Here is a 19,305-nt window from a genome sequence, read left to right as displayed (position 1 = left end):
CACCACCCCCACCCCCCAGCAGTGCAGGGGCACCCTCCACCAGGCCCCCACTCATGTCTCCCACCACCCCCATCCCCCAGCAACCAGGGGCACCCTCCACCAGGCCCCCACTCATGTCTCCCACCACCCCCACACCCCAGCAGTGCAGGGGCAGCCTCCACCAGGCACCCACACATGTCCCCCTGCCCCCAGGTCCTGACGATACTCAATCATGGCAGTAATGGGCAGCATACCCAGCACAAACACCCAGGCAAGGATTGTATCCACCCACATAGTGAATGCAATTACATGATACAACCCCAATGGCAAGTCTGTAAATGAACACACACACACATACACAATGGGTGCAAGTCAATGTCAAAACCCATATCATGACATGTATGAAACCAATGAGAAAATACCACAAGTGAAAGTTAAAAAGAACATGTATTAAAGATGAAAAATAAGTAAAAAAATCAAACATACAACAATGGGGATAACAAAATAAATGGTCCATGTCCGAGAACAAATGCAAAAATAAAAAAAACAAAGTAATCCAAAAACAAATGTTGTCCAAAGCAAAATCATGTGGAAGTAAAATAATGAAAAAAACATTTCCTCATGGTGGACACAATAATTAATAAAAAAAATGTTTCTTCAAAAAGCAAACTATATACACGAAATTTCCAGGGTCCATGAGCCCAACACCATAAATGAAACCTACTACTACCTAATGAAAATAATATATACAAAAAAGTGGCCATTGTCCGAGCGGTCCAAAAAAACAAAAATTAATAAAGGAAACCTAACACTAACTAACTAAATAACTACATACAAAGGCAGCGGGCAAGTCCTGCGGCTCACTCGGTGATGTTGCTGGGCAGGGCATCATCGAACTTCATGTCGATGTCCTGGAGGCGGGACTCTGTCCTGGCCCCGAGGTCTCGCAGGGATAACCCCATGTCCAGCTCAAACTCCCTGCGAGCTTCCTCGAGGCACTCAGCCCGCCTCAACGCCCGACGCATGGAGAACTCCGCCCTGACCATGGTGAGCCGCTCCTCTTCCGCCCGCTGCCGCTCCGCACCTATCCGCTGGACCAACTGCTCCCACACGGAAGACACCACCATCCCAGGGTTGCCCTGCCCTCCGGCCGATGCCTGCCCCTCTGATCTTGATGGCCCCGAGCCATGATGCCTCCCACGTCGAGCCCGCTGCTGCCTCCGACGCCACTGCCTCTGCCAGCACGACGGCATCCAGGCTGATGGAAACCACCGACGCCGTCGTGCACGTGCCCTGCCTGATGATGCTGTCACATCTTCCATCTGCTGGGGTCCAGTTGCAGTGTTGTCCACCCCTGCTGGACCTCCGACTCCCAACTGTGGCAGGGATGGGATCCCCTCCGAGCTGGCTGCATTGGTCGGGGCAGGTCCACAGGGGGCCCTGGTGGCATCTGGGCTGGAAGACGGCAAGGAGAACGACTGGTGGATAGCCTGCACAGAGGAGGAGAGGGCCGCCACATTGGCCAACACATGCAGGAAACCCCCGAACATGGCCGATCCCAATTGGGCCACGTCGGCACGGTGCACTTCGTGATGATGTGCGTGCTCCTCCCGGGAAGCACGCACGGCATCACGAATCACAGCCGTGCGCATCGTGACCCCAATCAGGACCTTTTCCGCACGGCCAGGGGTTCCCACGTCCGCAGGTGGAGGGGAGTCAGGTGACATGGACATCCCCTCTACCTGCGGACGGGCCTGGGACGGGGCATCCCTGCTGGTGCATGGTGGTGCACTCACAGGGTCAGGGACAGCGACATGCACAGGCCCCTCCACGGTGACCTGTGCTGCCTCCTGCCCCTGGCCCTGGACTGAACCACTTGCACCAGCAGGGATGCCCCCACCAGGCCCCATGTGTGCCCCAGTGGCGGCCTCCTCCTCCTCTGTGCAAACCACCAACCTGGATGGCTCCTCACCGTCTCCCACTGTAGCAGGCCCCTGTGGGGGCTCACCCACCCCTTCCGCTGCAGCCGTGGGGGCATCCCCGCCGCCTTGCTCCACAGCGCCGTCTCCGCCCTCTTCTTCACTAGCCGCTGCGTAGAGGGAGACAAAGAACACAAGCATCAGGGCACTGTACAATGGTCCCCTAGACAGGAAGCAATAGCAGATGAGCACCACTGTCAAAGTACACTTCCATCATGTCCCTCCACAACACATGGGTCAGTCCAGGCAAAACACACACAGTAACAGGCATGGTGCATGCCATGGACATTTCCATGCATGTCCAATGGACTCTTGAAACATTCAATGATATGTAACTCACATGCATCATGGCTCATGCCTATCACATGCACACACTTCACCTCAGTCACATCCATCTGGCCCCAAACACACCAAACACAGCGGATACAAGGGTAATTTGGCTGCTTCACTGAATCTGTGCATTGTCACACACATGTGTCATGCATACATGGCATGCACAAGTCACAGACACGCAGGTCAGGCACACAGACATGGCTACCATATATGTACCTGGCATCAGCACCCATCCCTCACCCCCACCCATGTCCAGGTACAGAGACTGGCATGCTCTCATGTTCAAAATCTGCATAGGGCTCCCCATGCGGCATTTCAACACATGCAACAACCATGTGGATCACACATCACTGGTCGCACATGCATTACCATGATGTCCCTGCACACATACATGCATACATGGCCTATGGCACACATACAGGCATGTATCATAGAACCAGCACACCACAACATGCCCTGTCTCACACAGTAATGCTTGGACACTTACCGCTCAACTCCAGACGGGCCTCCCTCTCAAGGATCTGGGCGTGGAGCGCTGGGCGTACGCGTTCCAGGACCCTCATCTGGATGGAACTCATGCGGCCCCGGCCCCCCTCCACGAGGCGCCGGCCTTCACAAGGGTCCTGGACCTCAAGTCCTCCCAGCGCTTCTTGATCTTCAGGACGTCGCGGGTTGCCACCCCCTCCGCGTTGATGGCAACCACACAGTCGGCCCAGATCCTCTGCCGTCCTTCCTTGCTGGCGCGGGACGATCCAAAGAGGGCATCATACTGCCCCAGGACATGCTCCACCAGGACACCAACTTCGGTGACAGTGAAGCTGGTGCCCCTCTGCCCCTCTGGCCTGGGGTTGCCACTGGTGCCAGATGTGGAAGTGCCCGACATGGCAACCCCAGAGGCAGGTGTGGGTGGGCAACTGGGTCCTGGGGCTGGGCTGTGGAGCGATGTAATCCCAGTCGGGAGTCTTCAGTTCCAGCAGGGGTGGACACAGCAACTGGACCCCTGCAGATGGCTGATGTGCAGGCACCAAATGGCAGGGCACGGTGGCAGCAGGCAGGCAGGCAGGCAGCAGCAGATGGCACGTGGGAGGCTGCTCGGGGCACTGGGGGGCAGTAACTCGGCCTTCTGGGCAGGAGCGTGGTCTTCCATGTGTTTTCGCGTGGCCAGCTTGATACGGAGTGATTTGGCACGTGAAAATCCTGCACGTCAGCGTGAAATCCGAGGAAAGGCCCTTAGCGCGTAAGCGCGTCAGCACGCATACGCGATTCTATTGGACCAGAGTCCCTCAGCGCGTAAGCGCGTCTGTGACGTGACCCGCACGGGTGTTCCCCCCTCAGCACGTGATGACGGGGCACACGTGGAAATACTGCACGTCAGAGTGTCATCGCGTGTAATTGGACAAAAGTGCGCGTACACGCGATTGGCCTATGTACGTGTATTTAATGGGTGCGCGGGCACTTACACACGCAAGTACGTCAGCGAACCTGTATCCCGTGATGCGTGTGAATTTCCACACGCTATTGGACTGGGAACTGGATTCCAGGGGTGCGCGGGTCACACGCTGTATCCCGTGGTGCGTGTGAATTTCCACACGCTATTGGACTGGGAACTGGATTCCAGGGGTGCGCGGGTCACACGCTGTATCCCGTGGTGCGTGTGAATTTCCACACGCTATTGGACTGGGAACTGGATTCCAGGGGTGCGCGGGTCACACGCTCGCCTAGAACACGCGCAAAGCATAAATTTGCACACTTTAACAATAACAAGCTCAGACGCCAGGATAAACATACCGTTCCTAGCAGCAGTGGCAGTGGGCTACCAAAGGAGGAGGAGGAGGATAGTCAGGGCCAGAATATTCACACCCAGAACCAGCCTTTTCGGGATGCCTGATGACCAGGCGTATGGGAGGTACAGGTTTCCACCACACATTATACTGGACCTGGTGAGTGAGTGGGAGGATGACCTCACATCACCCACCCTGTGCTCCCAAGCACTCAGCCCCCTGGAGAAGGTCCTCAATGTACTGCACTTCTTAGCCACTGGATCATTTCAGCGGACAAGTGCCATAGTGGGTGGGGTGTCACAGGCCACCCAGTCACGCTGCCTACACCAGGTCTTGAACATCATGACTGCACGGCCATCAGTCCGCAGGCACATATACCTGCCCAGAACACCTGCAGAAAGGCATGCTGCCGCCCTGGATTTTTACGGTGTGGCACGATTCTCCAAAGTGCTAGGTGCCATCGACTGCACCCATGTGGCTCTACGTCCCCCCAGGGCATCTGAGCACATCTATAGGAACCGCAAGCACTGGCATTCCATCAACGTGCAGGTAGCATGTAATGCCAAGGGAATCATCACCTCAGTATATGCCAACTATCCCGGCTCCACCCACGACAGCTTCATTTACCGAATGTCCACCCTAAGCCGGGACCTAGAAGCTGGGCGGCATGGCGATACATGGCTGCTTGGTGAGTATGTATGCCACTGCACATGCATGCATGTTGGATACTGAGCAAGGTCACAACCCCACCAATGATACCAATCACCACCTCCACAGGGGACAGTGCCTACCCTCTCAGCCCCCACATGATGACGCCAATTCGGAACCCTACCACGCCACCCGAGGTAAGATATAACACAGCCCACATTACGACCCGGGGCATAGTGGAGCGCACATTCGGAGTGCTAAAGTCACGCTTTCGCTCCCTTGACCGTTCTGGCGGCCAGCTGTTATACGCTCCCCCAGTAGTGTGCAGGATCATAGTGGCAGCATGTGTCCTGCACAACATTGCAACACGCCGGGGCCTGGCCGTGGACATGGTGGTGGCCCCACATCCCCAACCACATGCACAGCCGCTGCGCATGGGAGGGGAAAGGGCACGGGGGGAGGCAGCCCGTACACAGCTAGTGGCTAATTACTTCACATAGAAATCACACCCCTGTGGAGTGCACACTGCCCTGGCACATTCCATCTGACAATCAATGATGACTCAACCTGACACTGATCCTGAATGTCTGGAGAATGAACCGTGAATACCATATCAGCCTGAGATTGTTCACCTGGAAGTGTCACAATGTGTGCATCCCTACCCACACAGACACCACCAATGCAGTTTTGTGAAGTTACACATTCAAGCAGCTAAAATGATTACCCACTTGCAAAATGCAACAAGAGGACAGTGCCATGTCAGCCAACCCAACCCCAGCACCGCCACACGACACACCGTGCCATGTCATGCTAATTGCAGGTAAACAAAGTAATCCCCACAACATGACACTAGTCTCACTATGTACAGTGTCCCTATTAGAAACCTGCAACACCTGAAATGCTCACAGCAATGCCGGACCAACTACATACTTGAGCACGTAGTACCATTAACATGAAATCACAATTGTTACATATTTGTAGTCTCACCACCTGGAAATGCCTGCACTCCCACCACTACCAACTGTGCAGTGTTGGCGCCATGTAGAGTTGTAGGTGCACTGCTGCCAACATGGACACCATCTCCAGACTAGAGGTCCTTGTGTAGACATGAGGAAGGGACCTGCAAATTGGGAGGTAGACACAGAAGATGAGTTACACATCAATGCAACATGCAGTGTACAACACAACAGCAATATGCACTAGGAATGTATACACAGTATTGACTACAGACTGCCCACACAGCTCATGGGAGTCCAACATCACTGTGTAATTCACTGTCACTTGGGCACACCCTTTGCAAGCCCATGGAAACGGGAAGCAGGAGGGGTGTGTGTGACTCAAACCCAAGCATCTGAACCAAATACATTACAAGCCTGCATGTGCCCAGCCACAATGCAGCGTATGCCCACAGGAACCACGGAAGCCAACAAATCGTCCCAAAAAAATAGGGAATAAAAGAAATAACAATAAAAATAAAAATAAGAAACAATCAAAAATGGCCATTGATGGGCCCGGGGGGGTTGGGGAGGCCACCCAGGAGGTCCGAGGACAGGATGCACACCAGAACCCACCTGCGTGGATCCTGGGAAAATAAAACACCTCCATGGGCTCATGGCCCACACGGCTACCCTGTTGTGGGAGTATCACTGCTGTCGCTATTATCACCCTGTGCAGCTGCATCCGGAGGTGGTTGCACTATGGGAGGCAGCCCACGCAAGGCCCTAGTCTGCTCCTCCATGGCTGCAAGCATGCGGGTGTGGTAGGTCTGGTTCTGGAGGATGAGTGTGCGGAGGTCCCCATGTAACAACTCACGGGATGCCCGGACCTCCGCCCTCGTTGCCTGCATCTCAGCTGAGAGCGTACGGGTGAGACGCTCCAGCTGCTGTTCTGTCCTTTGGTGTGTTGAAGCCTCAAGCTCAACAAGAGTCGTCCTGAGGTGAAGGAGCTCCTGCCTCAGGGCTTCCCTGTGGCCCTGGGACTCAATGGAGATGGCCTCCTGCAGAGTCGCCAGTGCCGCCCGCCTGTCCCTGTTGGACCCCAACATGTCCTCCCTGTGTGACTGGCAGATGGAGTCGGTTGCCTGCTCTAGTCGCTCCATCAGCCTTTCTGGGGGGACAATGGAAGTGGCCACCCTATCCATGGCCTGAGCCATCATCTCGGATGATGCAGCCTGTTGGGTTGCCATACCGTAAATGGATTGCTCCCATGCGGTATTGCCGGGTGGCGTACGGCCACCACGTCGGCGGGCATCACACCTGTCTGGGGCAAGGCGAACTGCGCCTTGCTGTGCCGGCACTGCCTGAGGCTGCAGGACTGCATTCCCCCTCTGATCTGCTGGCCCAGGAACAGGATCAGATGTCGCGGAGTGTGACCCTGCATCCGTAACCACCGAAGGCGTAGCTGGCAACACTGACATCCCCATGGAGGGTTCTGACCCTGGTGCAGGTGGGTGAGACAGAACAGAATCCCTCCCTGGAACACTCACCTGCGACGGCACGTAGGTCTCATCCGAATCAACACCTGAGTACAGCTTGGGGGAGGTGCAGCCAGAGACACCCCTTGAGAGCACGACCTGCAGCACTTGTGGGTTCTCCCCCACCACCACACCACGTCCCTCACTGGTGGTTGGTCGGCCCTCGGACCCCTCCTGGGTCTGCACCATCTCCACAACCCCAGCAGTATCAGGTGCGTCTTCCCCTGCAAAGACATGAAAACAAAGAAATGGAAACAGGCATTAGCACCATGGCACACAATGAGGGCTGAGAAGCAAGAGAACCAGTACTTGATTGACACATGTCCCACATGACTAAAACCCTCCCATGCATGCACCCTCACTGCGTATGAAGTGCAGGCAAATGGCACACACTGATGACACCAAGATGGAAAATGAACACATTTTCTGCATGCTGCCTGGCAGTGGCATCACACATTGGCCTGTGATTGCCAGGTGAAACACACATGCCATCACACAGATGGCATGTACCATTGCTATTTAGTGAAGATGGAGAGGAGGGCAGCACCTATTCATTCAGTCCAGTTCCGCATGTAATTGCTTTTCTAATTCTAACAGGTCAGATTTTTCACCTGGAGCTGCCAGTCTGAAATGGTCCAATTGCACAGGGACATGTGTGTACAAATGATATCCAGGTAACAAAGTCACTCCACTTCACCATTGCCATGTCAGACATGTGACTAGTGGACAGCGACATGGCTAGTAAAAGTGGGGGAATGCAAACAATCTGACTGAATGAACAGTGAAAAATAAGCAACAATGTTGTGGCAAGGTGACACTTCAAGGGCAACTGGCGTGCAGTTGGGCTAGATGTCTACTGTTGGCAGAAGGGATACTGCTATGGCCAAATGCAGCTGCGCAGGAAGTATTGCATGAAGCACATGGCTGACCCATACGACTCAGGCGCACACACTCTCACCTGGCACACAAACAGAAGCCCTCACACACACACCATGCACATGGATGACACACACATGCATGTGCACTCACCGGACAATGCCTCGTAATCAGCCAGATCTCCCACGCCTTGGATCTGTTCCTCCGTGACGTAGGTCCCAGCGACTGACTCATGTGGAGTGAGTTCCATGTCTACTACTGGAGACCCACCTCCAGTCACTAGAGTTGCGGCATGACTTGAGGCCAGCTTACTCTTTGCCCTGCGCTTTAGGTCATTCCAGCGCCTATAGCAATCATTGGCTGTGCGCCTCACGATTCCAAGGGCACTTACGATGTCCGCAACGGTCTGCCAGTGTGCCTGGCGTTGTGCAGGTGTGGTCTTGGATCCTGCAACAATGACCATCTCGTTGTCATGTCCGGACACATACTCGACAAGTGCATTCAGTTCGTCATCCGTGAAGCTGGGCTTCCTGGACGGGCCGGACTGTGTAGCCGTGTCTGGGGCATCAGCCTGTGCCGGACGAGCACTCTTCCTCTTCCGCTTGGAAGGTGGTGGTGATCCTGAGTGTCCTGCGCCGCTCTGGACACTAGGGGCAGGAGCCCTGGTGGACTCTGTATCAGGAGTGTGGGATTGCACACTCAGCATGGGAGTTGGTGCAGGCATTGGCTCTAGTGTGATGGTGTCAGGGGGAATGTCAGCAGCATGGACTAGGACCGACACTGTCCTGGCTGGGTGTGTGAGGGCTGGGGTGGATGGAGCCGCAGCTGCCCCTGCAGCCTCTCCGCCCTGCCTCCTTGGTGCAGCAGATGACCTTGCTGCCCCAGATCCACGTGGCATTATGGCATCAACGTGCACCAGCGCACGTGTCGTAGCCCTGCTGACCTGGAAGTCAGCCATGGAGTCAGCCAGGTCTGGTGCCACAATGGGCTGGTCCAACAAGGGCTGAGCATGGATGGTGTCAGCCACATCAGCCTCAACGGGAGGGGGGGGGATTATGGGTGCCCGTGACTGGTCCTCCACACATGGGGGGACAGGCTCACCCTGCAAGTTACGACCACGTCCCCTACCGGATCCACCACGGCCACCACTTGTGGCTCTTCCACCTTTGCCACCCTTACGGAATCCTCGCCTCCCAGCCATGGCACTGATGTTAATGTGCGTATGGGAGTGGATGTAGACTATTGTCCTGGGCAATTGGGGGTCAAAGGGGTTGGGTACCAGATGGTAATTGTACCCTAGTGCTCTAGCAAGGCTGATTGTAACCCCTGGGGAAAGATGACGGGTCACGCAACGCACAGGAGGCCCAAAAAAGGGTGATGACGTGCACGCAACCCCTCCTAGACCACGTGTGCAGAAAGAAAAACCTGTACTACGCTGTGGCACCCAGTAACACAAGAATGAACGTATGCGTGTCACACGCAGCCTAGAATGACCTCTGAAGGGGTAGGCTACACACGGGGCAAGCACAGATGTTAGATACGTGCGTGACTCACCGTCTGCCTGGTAAACGAGCGTGTAAAAGGAGCACGTTTGGTTGGCAACACCCCCGCCAAAAGAAGATTTGTACGCTGTCTGAGGAGACAGGACAACAGTAGAAGGGAACACTGTTTGAGGGAACAGGCCCAGGTAAACCAGTAAAAGAGAAAAAAGAGAAAAAGCTGTCAGAGGTAACAGGGAATATGAACTTGAAACGCCGTGAAGTAAATCGCGTGTGAAACGACAAGAAGTACAGAATTCACCCACTCGCTCTCCACGAAAAGCACGTACAAGGAAAACGTGTTCTACACGTACCTTTTATACAGGCCCACACGTCCAGCGTCACTTACGCGGCGTGTACGCGCTAGGGCCATTTCCACCAATTACATGCTTTGTCACTTCTGCGTGTAGGGCCATTTCCACCAATTACACGCTTTGTCTTACATGCTTTGTCACTTCTACGTGTAGGGGCATTTCCACCAATTACACGCTTTGTCACTTCTGCGTGTAGGGCCATTTCCACCAATCACACGCGATTACACTCTGACGTGCAGTCTTTCCACGTGTGCTCTGTCATCACGTGCTGTGTGGGAAACACCTGTGCGGGTCACGTCACAGACGCGCTTACGCGCTGAGGGCCTTTCCTCAGTTTTCACACTGACGTGCAGGATTTTCACGTGCCAAATCACTCCGTACCAAGCTGGCCACGCGTACGCACACGGAATACCACGCTCCTGGCCGGAAGGCCAAACTACTGCCCCCCAGAGCCCGAGCACGCTCCCACCTGCTGCTGCCTGATTGCCTGCTGCCCCTGCACTGCTGGGGGGTGGGGGTGGTGGGTGACATGAGTCGGGCATGAGTGGGGGCCTGGTGGGGGGTGCCCCTGGTGGCGGGGGGGGGTGGGGGTGATAGGGGACATGAGTGTGGGCCTGGTGGAGGATGCCCCTGCACTGCTGGGGGGTGGGGGTGGTGGGTGACATGGGTTGGGGCCTGTTGGCAGGTGCCCCACAGTGCTGGGGGGTGGGGGTGGTGGGAAAGATGAGTCAGGCATGAGTGGGGGCCTGGTGGAGGCTGCCCCTGGTGGCTGGGGGGTGGGGGTGGTGGGAGACATGAGTGGGGGCCTGGTGGAGGCTTCCCCTGCACTGCTGGGGGGTGGGGGTGGTAGGAGACATGTGTGGGGGCCTGGTGGAGGCTGCCCCTGCACTGCTGGGGGGTGGGGGTGGTAGGAGACATGGGTGGGGGCCTGGTGGTGGGTGCCCCTGATGGCTGGGGGGTGGGGGTGCAGGGGGACATGAGCAGGTGTGCAGGGTAGTCCCCTGTTTTGTGGGCTGCCTGCAGGGGCCGTGGAGGGTGTACAGGGAACACCTGTGAGGACCCACCCAGCCATATCGCGTGTGTAACTTCCCACGCACCCCTGTAATACACGTACCAAGCCAAATCGCGTGTGAGAATTCCCGTGCACCCCTGAAATACACGTACCCTGCTGATATCGCGTGTTAAACTTCCCGCGCACCCCTGAAATGCATGCGCCCAGGCTATTCACGTGTGGAACTTCCCGCGCACCCCTGAAATACACGCGCCCATGCTATTCACGAGTGGAACTTCCCGCGCACCCCTGAAATACACGTAGCACGCTGGGAGACATGAGTGGGGGCCTGGTGGGGGGGTGCCCCTGGTGGCGGGGGGGTGGGAGTGATAGGGGACATGAGTGTGGGCCTGGTGGAGGATGCCCCTGCACTGCTGGGGGGTGGGGGTGGTGGGTGACATGGGTTGGGGCCTGCTGGCAGGTGCCCCACAGTGCTGGGGGGTGGGGGTGGTGGGAAACATGAGTCGGGCATGAGTGGGGGCCTGGTGGAGGCTGCCCCTGGTGGCTGGGGGGTGGGGGTGGTGGGAGACATGAGTGGGGGCCTGGTGGAGGCTGCCCCTGCACTGCTGGGGGGTGGGGGTGGTGGGAGACATGGGTGGGGGCCTGGTGGAGGCTGCCCCTGCACTGCTGGGGGGTGGGGGTGGTAGGAGACATGGGTGGGGGCCTGGTGGTGGGTGCCCCTGGTGGCTGGGGGGTGGGGGTGCAGGGGGACATGAGCAGGTGTGCAGGGTAGTCCCCTGTTTTGAGGGCTGCCTGCAGGGGCCGTGGAGGGTGTACAGGGAACACCTGTGAGGTCCCACCCAGCCTAATCGCGTGTGTAACTTCCCACGCACCCCTGTAATACACGTACCAGGCCAAATCGCGTGTGAGAATTCCCGCGCACCCCTGAAATACACGTACCCTGCTGAAATCGCGTGTAAAACTTCCCGCGCACCCCTGAAATGCATGCGCCCAGGCTATTCGCGTGTGGAACTTCCCGCGCACCCCTGAAATACACGCGCCCAGCCTATTCGCGAGTGGAACTTCCCGCGCACCCCTGAAATACACGTAGCACGCTGGGAGACATGAGTGGGGGCCTGGTGGGGGGTGCCCCCGGTGGCGGGGGGGGTGGGGGTGATAGGGGACATGAGTGTGGGCCTGGTGGAGGATGCCCCTGCACTGCTGGGGGGTGGGGGTGGTGGGAGACATGAGTGGGGGCCTGGTGGAGGCTGCCCCTGCACTGCTGGGGGGTGGGGGTGGTAGGAGACATGGGTGGGGGCCTGGTGGTGGGTGCCCCTGGTGGCTGGGGGGTGGGGGTGCAGGGGGACATGAGCAGGTGTGCAGGGTAGTCCCCTGTTTTGTGGGCTGCCTGCAGGGGCCGTGGAGGGTGTACAGGGAACACCTGTGAGGACCCACCCAGCCTAATCGCGTGTGATAATTCCCACGCACCCCTGTAATACACGTACCCAGCAAAATGGCGTGTGATAATTCCCACGCACCCCTGTAATTCACGTACCCTGCCAAATCGCGTGTGATGATTCCCACGTACCCCTGTATTACACGTGCCCTGGCTAATCGCATGTAAGACTTCCCGCGTACCCCTGTAATACACGTTCCCTGGACAATCGCGTGTTGAACTTCCCGCGTACCCCTGTAATACACGTTCCCTGGACAATCGCGTGTTGAACTTCCCGCGTACCCCTGTAATACACGTTCCCTGGACTATCGCGTGTTGTACTTCCCGCGCACCCCTGAAACACGTACCCTGGCACCGTGGCTAATCGCGTGTATGACTTCACGCGTACCCCTGATATGCACGTTACCCGCTTTGCGTTCCTTGTTTGGCAGCCCTGTAAACTGGTCCAGGGTTAGCGCAGCCCTTTGCGATGATTTTGCGATTTTGATGGCTTTTCCTTGCGCGAGGGCGTTCTTGGGGGCGTTACTGGCGCTGCTGCAGGGTTGCTGCGATACTCTGCGCCACGGCTGGTTTGGGAGCCTAAAATCCATGAATACGCTGTGCGCGGAAATCGGTTTTAGCGCACGTGCCTGGCGCAGACAATCGCACGCGGACACTCTGCGCCAGCCGCTTGCGACACTTTTCTGCAAAATTCTATGAATTACCCTGATAGTGTTTTATGTCTTCCTGTAAACACTGACCTTGCATTAGCAGTGGCCAGATCAGCATCACAGTCATGATTAGGGATATGAAACAGCTGAGCCGTGCACATTGACATATATTTGGATGGCATGCCTTGGGAAGCCCATCATACTCTGCGGCTAACATACTCTGTGATTTTGGTCTCTGCCCGGGGCCCAGGCATGCTCAGTGATGCATGGCGCGTCATGTATGAGGACGAGGTATTCTTGCCTCAGACCCGCAATATGGGTCACATAGTAGAGAAGGAGCCGAGTACCCCCACTTCAACCACTTCGCCTATCGTGCCTAAATGTTGGGAACCAGAGCGTGAGACTCGTGCGGTACCAGTGAAAATACTGATATCGAAGAGAATCCTGAAGGCAAGGTTCCCATTGAGAAAGCCATACTTGCATATGAGACAGTATGATGGTCATTTGAATGAAATCCCGGAAGAAGACCAATAAATGGAAGAGAAGAATGGTAATGTCACCATCATTGTCACATGAAGCCGAAATGACGTACATGGAAGAGATGCAGAGACAAGAGAATGCAGATATTCTATAAGGAATCAAGAAAGTACGAAGGATAAGTGACATCTTGGTATCAAGATGGAGAAGCTTATGCTGCAGAAATGATGAAGATATCAAGTTATATTATATGTGTACAGATGCAAAGAAAAGCAAGCAGATTAAGTATTCTTGAGGCTAGCTTTATAGTGAATAGATTGCGGCTTGTGCCTACATATACATATATATATTCAGTAAAAAAAACGTTGTTAAAGGGACGTTATGGTTATGTTGAGCTACTAAAAACCTGTGAAATTCACTAAAAAAACTTTATAAACGGGACGTTATGGTTCGAAGTAAAACCGAAAACCCCCTGAAATTTGCCAGTTATGGTAGGCTAAGCAACCATAACTTGCCCCACCACCGTGCACTGCTAACACTAACACCCAGGGCATCAAAGATGACATCACAAATGTCATTGACAGGGGTTTCTCGGTTTTACTTTGAACCATAATGTCCCGTTTATAAAGTTTTTTTTTGTGAATTTCACAGGTTTTTAGTAGCGCAACTTAACCATAATGTCCCTTTAACACAGTTTTTTTGTACTGAATTTCACAGGTTTTTAGTAGGGCAACTTAACCATAATGTCCCTTTAACAAAGTTTTTTTTACTGAATATACACTTTCATCTTGTGAATTTGGGAGATATTTACTATGATTCCCTTACTTTATATACATGTAACATAGAACATACTGAACCCCCTCGCTAATGATATTTGAAGGGCACGGACTGAGCGCCTGTCCGCGGACGGGCGCGGATGAGATCAACACAACCCAAACAGTCACGGGGTATCTGAAATTCTTCTATCATGCCGTATAAAAAATGCACAAGTTTAAAAAGCAGCACATAAACACATTATAAGTAGTAATAAATAACCATTCGAACCTACACATCTCACACATAACCCATCCATTTAATTACCATGTAGAATGGAATGTATTATACCATAACAAAAAAAGATATGCCTCCAACGTAATAATCTCACAGAAACTGTACAGCGAGGAGCGACAGTAGACGAACACAACACAACGAAGACAAATTACAAGAAAGTAGTAAGTAAACTTCATTTTTCTTATATGTTTGTATACTTTTTGTATGAGGTGCAGAACAAATAATGTAGTTCTGTTGTTTTCACACAGAAATGTGCAGTACTTTGGAGTGGCTGGAGGAGAATTTTCCACATGATGAAATGTCAGAAAATAGCGATAATAATGGTACACACTTCTCTGCATAAGCAAATTAATAGTCAGTACTTTATGGGTACTTAACATATATATATTTATTTTTAACAGACTAGGTAAAAATTGAAGAAAGTCCACCAAAAGACACAGTGCAAGACACCTTTAAACGCATAGAAGACAAAGTGGACATGATAAAAGAGAATTTGAATGGGTTAAGGCAATTTGTGGAGGACCATGTGAAAGGAAAAATCAGATATTACTCTCCTACCTGTACCTGTTCCCCTTCTCCATTTCCCAGTGAACTATCCCCAAAACCTCAAGAACAACATATATTTTTTTTGACAAAACTTCCATCCCTTCATCCCCTCACAACCAGCCTGTGGAAACCCCTAATTCCCTTATATTTGTTTCAGTGTCTGCTTCCCCCTCTCTCTCTTAATTGCTGTATTTGTGTTTAATAAAAAAAAAAATGTATGTTAGTTTTAAAGGAATTGTTTGGGTCTATTTCTTTTTTTGAAAAGAGTTAAAATGTCCGCAGACAGAGCGCCTGTTCGGCCTGTCCGTAATTAATAAAATATGGATGTTCTAAGGACAATACACCTACCTGTACGATTCGCAACCAAGATGGAACTGTTCTTAGAACACACCAGCTGTCCAAGATGTACGTAAATCAACAAAATGGGGGCGTCCTAAGGACATTATACCACTCTGTACTGTTCACAACCAAGATGAAACTGTTCTTAGAACCCTCCAGGTGTCCGGGATGTCCGTAAATTAAGAAAATGGCAGTGTCCTAAGGACACTATACCTGTCCGTACCGTCCACAGCCAAGATAGAACTGTCCGTAGAACAGGCACGGTGTCCGGCATGTCCGTAGCCAAACAAAATGGAGGTGTCCTAAGGACACTATACCTGGCCGTACAGTCAGCAGAACATCTATGCACATGCGCACCACACCCGTAAGTCTTGCGAACATCGCGCCTGTCCGTAACTGTCTGTCTCACTTTTGTTGCACTTTTAATTAGTTTCAGGAACCGAACACTGTCCTTAGAACACCCGCGTTCATGCGCACAACCGTTCCTGTGCATTTGGTGTCCTGTGGGCACCCATTTCCTTCGCGGATGTGTTCACGATGTGATCATGTGACCGCACCCATGCTGATCGTGTGTCCTAATTTGCGCACTTTGTTCGCTTCCGCAACATTTTAAAAGAACTTATATAGAAATGCAAATTATTTTACAATACAAAATCACAATTTCACATGTCCCATACAATCGCCCTAGCTTTCAACATATTGTTTGGAACTTTTTCAACACTTTTTAGTGATCAATATGGTCACGAGGCACACCCCTCCACCCCTATAAAAGGCCACACCCCGGAGCTCATCTTGATTATACTTCTGGCGATTGTTGATTGAGTTTTGCTGCCTTTGGTGCTGTAGCAGAGATTATCTCACCAACCCTAATGGCATCCATGACTGCTGTTGCTACATCAGCCTCAGCACCACCCCCAAACCCTCCACCACCACAGCCTCCCCAAGGGCCTGCAGAGGGTAGTACGCGTGAGGATGTAGAGAGCGAGGAAGAAGAGGATGAAGAGAATGGGATGGATGAACTCCCTACTACCAGCACTCGCCGGGAGTCGTGGGTGTGGCGGTTCTTTACCTTTTTTGGTAACGTACCAAAAGCACGTGCGAACCTGGTAACCTGTAAACAGTGCAAGTTGGTGCTGAGTCGTGGGAGACCTGGTGCGTACAGCTTTGGTATGACAACCATGAAGCGACACCTAACTTCGTTCCATGGTGCGGACATTCGCAAGGTGGTACCATGTAAAGAACGTAGTAGGTTGAGTTCCTCCGCAGCATCCTCCGTGTCCGCTCCTCTCACCACAAGAGACACTCCAGTGGGACAGCACATCCCTCCAGCTGCTTCACAGGCCATTTGCGATGCTGTTGACCCTTACCTTTCGAGGGTCACAATATTGTGTATGTACTGCGAGGCAGTACTCTGCAGGGGGGAGAGTTTTCGAAGTGCTTTCGAGACTACGGTCATGGAGCACCAGAATAACTGCTATGTACCTAAATAAGGCCCACGCTACATCTTTCTCTCTCCACCTGCCCTTTCTTATCCCCGTGCTTGGTGTCCCTTCCTTACCCTTCTTTCCCCTCCTCTCCTAGTGTGTTGTGTGTAAAAAATCCCCAAAAATATAAAACAACAACATTTTTAAAAAAAGGCTCTTTTCAGAGCCGCCTTTCTCAGTTTAAAAATGGAACTATCAAGTAAACGGTGTACACCCCCATGTATTTTTCAAAAAGTCTGCGGACAGTCCTAGGACACACAAAGTTTTAGGGTGCAACCGTAGCAAAACCAATGCACCTTTCTCTGGGAGTAAGTGGTGGCTCTGAAAAGAGCCTTTTGGTGGTGTTTTGTGTGTTTGAAAAACTTGGATTCATCAAAATGTAATGCAAACTAGGTGACTAGAAATCCAAAAAAGCTTGCAATGCATTTTGTACATTTTGAAGAAAAACCTGATTGCCAGCATATGTAAGATGGACTCTCTGCGCAAAATGAATGTGCTACGAAACATAATATTTTAATTATGGAAAGAGGACATACCAACATCTCTTAGAAAGGCACAAACAGCCTTATTGAAATTGCGCCTCACTTTCTCCATTTGTGGACCAAATAAAGCAGAAAGCAGCCACATTTGTCTTTGTGCAATACGAGAAAAAATTACTTGGCAATTTGGAAACATGTCCATGACCTTCTCAAGTCCTTCTCAAGTCCTTCCTTCATTGCAAATTGCAAAGAAATTCCAGAGATATGCCCTAAACTGTTTCCTCCACAATGAATGATAATTATATCAGGATGACGCTCTGTCTGTAAAGTAGAGAGGTACCAAGTCCAGCCACTTCTTTCCACGCACTGAATGCCAGTGCACTTCCACATGAGGGAATCCAAGATCCGCCGATATAACTGAACATTCTGCATGCACCTTCACCCAATGTATCCATGAGTCTCCCAAAATCCAGATAATCTGTTTTTGAGCACACACAGCCATAGCTCTCTGTTCTCCTCTCAGGAAAAAGACGTTCTCACTAATCTCACTGTTCACAACACACCCACTGAAATTTACTGACCAATCCCTAGCTCCGCTCATTCTCATTTGCATGCCTCTCCACCCCAGAATCCCTGTATGTAATACGCGCTGCCTGGAGACTAGCGCCATGTCTGTGGACATGTAGAGGATCTTAGCATGACGATTGTACATTTAAATAGTATTCCCCTTTTCCCCTTTAAGGTGGGCTCTGAAAAGAGCCATTTTTGGGGGGGTTTTTTGCAGATGCCTGACAGACGCCTGTTATTTTGTATTTTTTGGGGGTTTTTTTCTTCTTAATTTACTCCGACAATCATCACATAACCTTCTCCAAAGCAAGCCTTACATTCAAAAAGAACATGGCATTTCCCAATAAAAATAAAGAAACACCATCTGCTTCAAAATACACCGCATTAGTGGAAACAATGTTCTCGTGGCTGCAGAAAAACATACCAGCTCTTAACATGAAAGCATGCATGCCGCGATTGATGGCACACCTACCAATACTTTGATCAGGACAAAAAACAGAACTGTTGTCCCATTTTGCTCTATGGAGTCAGCCAGAAAAAAATACTTTCGCAGTTGGAAAGATGTTAATGACTACTTGAACCAACTGTTCCAAATCTCCCAACAAAGTAGGTGAACTCACGTAGCCCAAATGACAAGCACCATAGTGCAAAACTACCACATGGGACTGGTCATCCTGCGCATACCTCTGCAAACTTGCAGAATTGCCTCTACATTGCAATCAGTTGCAGTGCTCCACACCACCTCCACTCCTCTTACATTGAAATTGGTTGCCACATGCCTACATTCTGAATAGTGCTGTAAACCATGGACAAAAATATCTCCGAGCACCAACACCCTGACTGTCTCCACCTCTGCCATCTTCACTACACACACTCTCTTTCTACACAAATCAACAATGTCAACATCTGATTGGCTGATGCCTACAGTCCCCTTTCCATGCTGGATTTGCTGTAAAACCCTGTATGTGGCACGCCCTACCCACGGACAAGCGCTGTGTCCGTGCGGCACGTAACCCTTAGCCAGCCCTTCTACCCTTTCCACATCACTTGCGAATCCATTCCCTCATTGGACACACCTAAGCAGTCACACAACCATTCACCAATCACATCCAAGACCTCTACATCTAACTCCGTCATCAGAGTTCCGCACTTCAAATGTACTGTTGATCACTCTGAATACAAGTCATATCATTGCAAAGCAGCTACTACAAAAACTATTGTGCAAGTGTCCAGGATTTCTACTTACAGCTCCATGCATACCCACATGCATGATTACAAAGTACAGGCATGCATACTTTATTCAGAATACATGTGCAACTCTTATGATTCCATTTAAACATTTAAT

The sequence above is a fragment of the Ambystoma mexicanum genome, chromosome 10 (assembly GCF_040938575.1).
Source record: "Ambystoma mexicanum isolate Mex_15411 chromosome 10, UKY_AmexF1_1, whole genome shotgun sequence".
Lineage (NCBI taxonomy): Eukaryota > Metazoa > Chordata > Amphibia > Caudata > Ambystomatidae > Ambystoma > Ambystoma mexicanum.
This window is presented reverse-complemented; position numbering follows the sequence as displayed.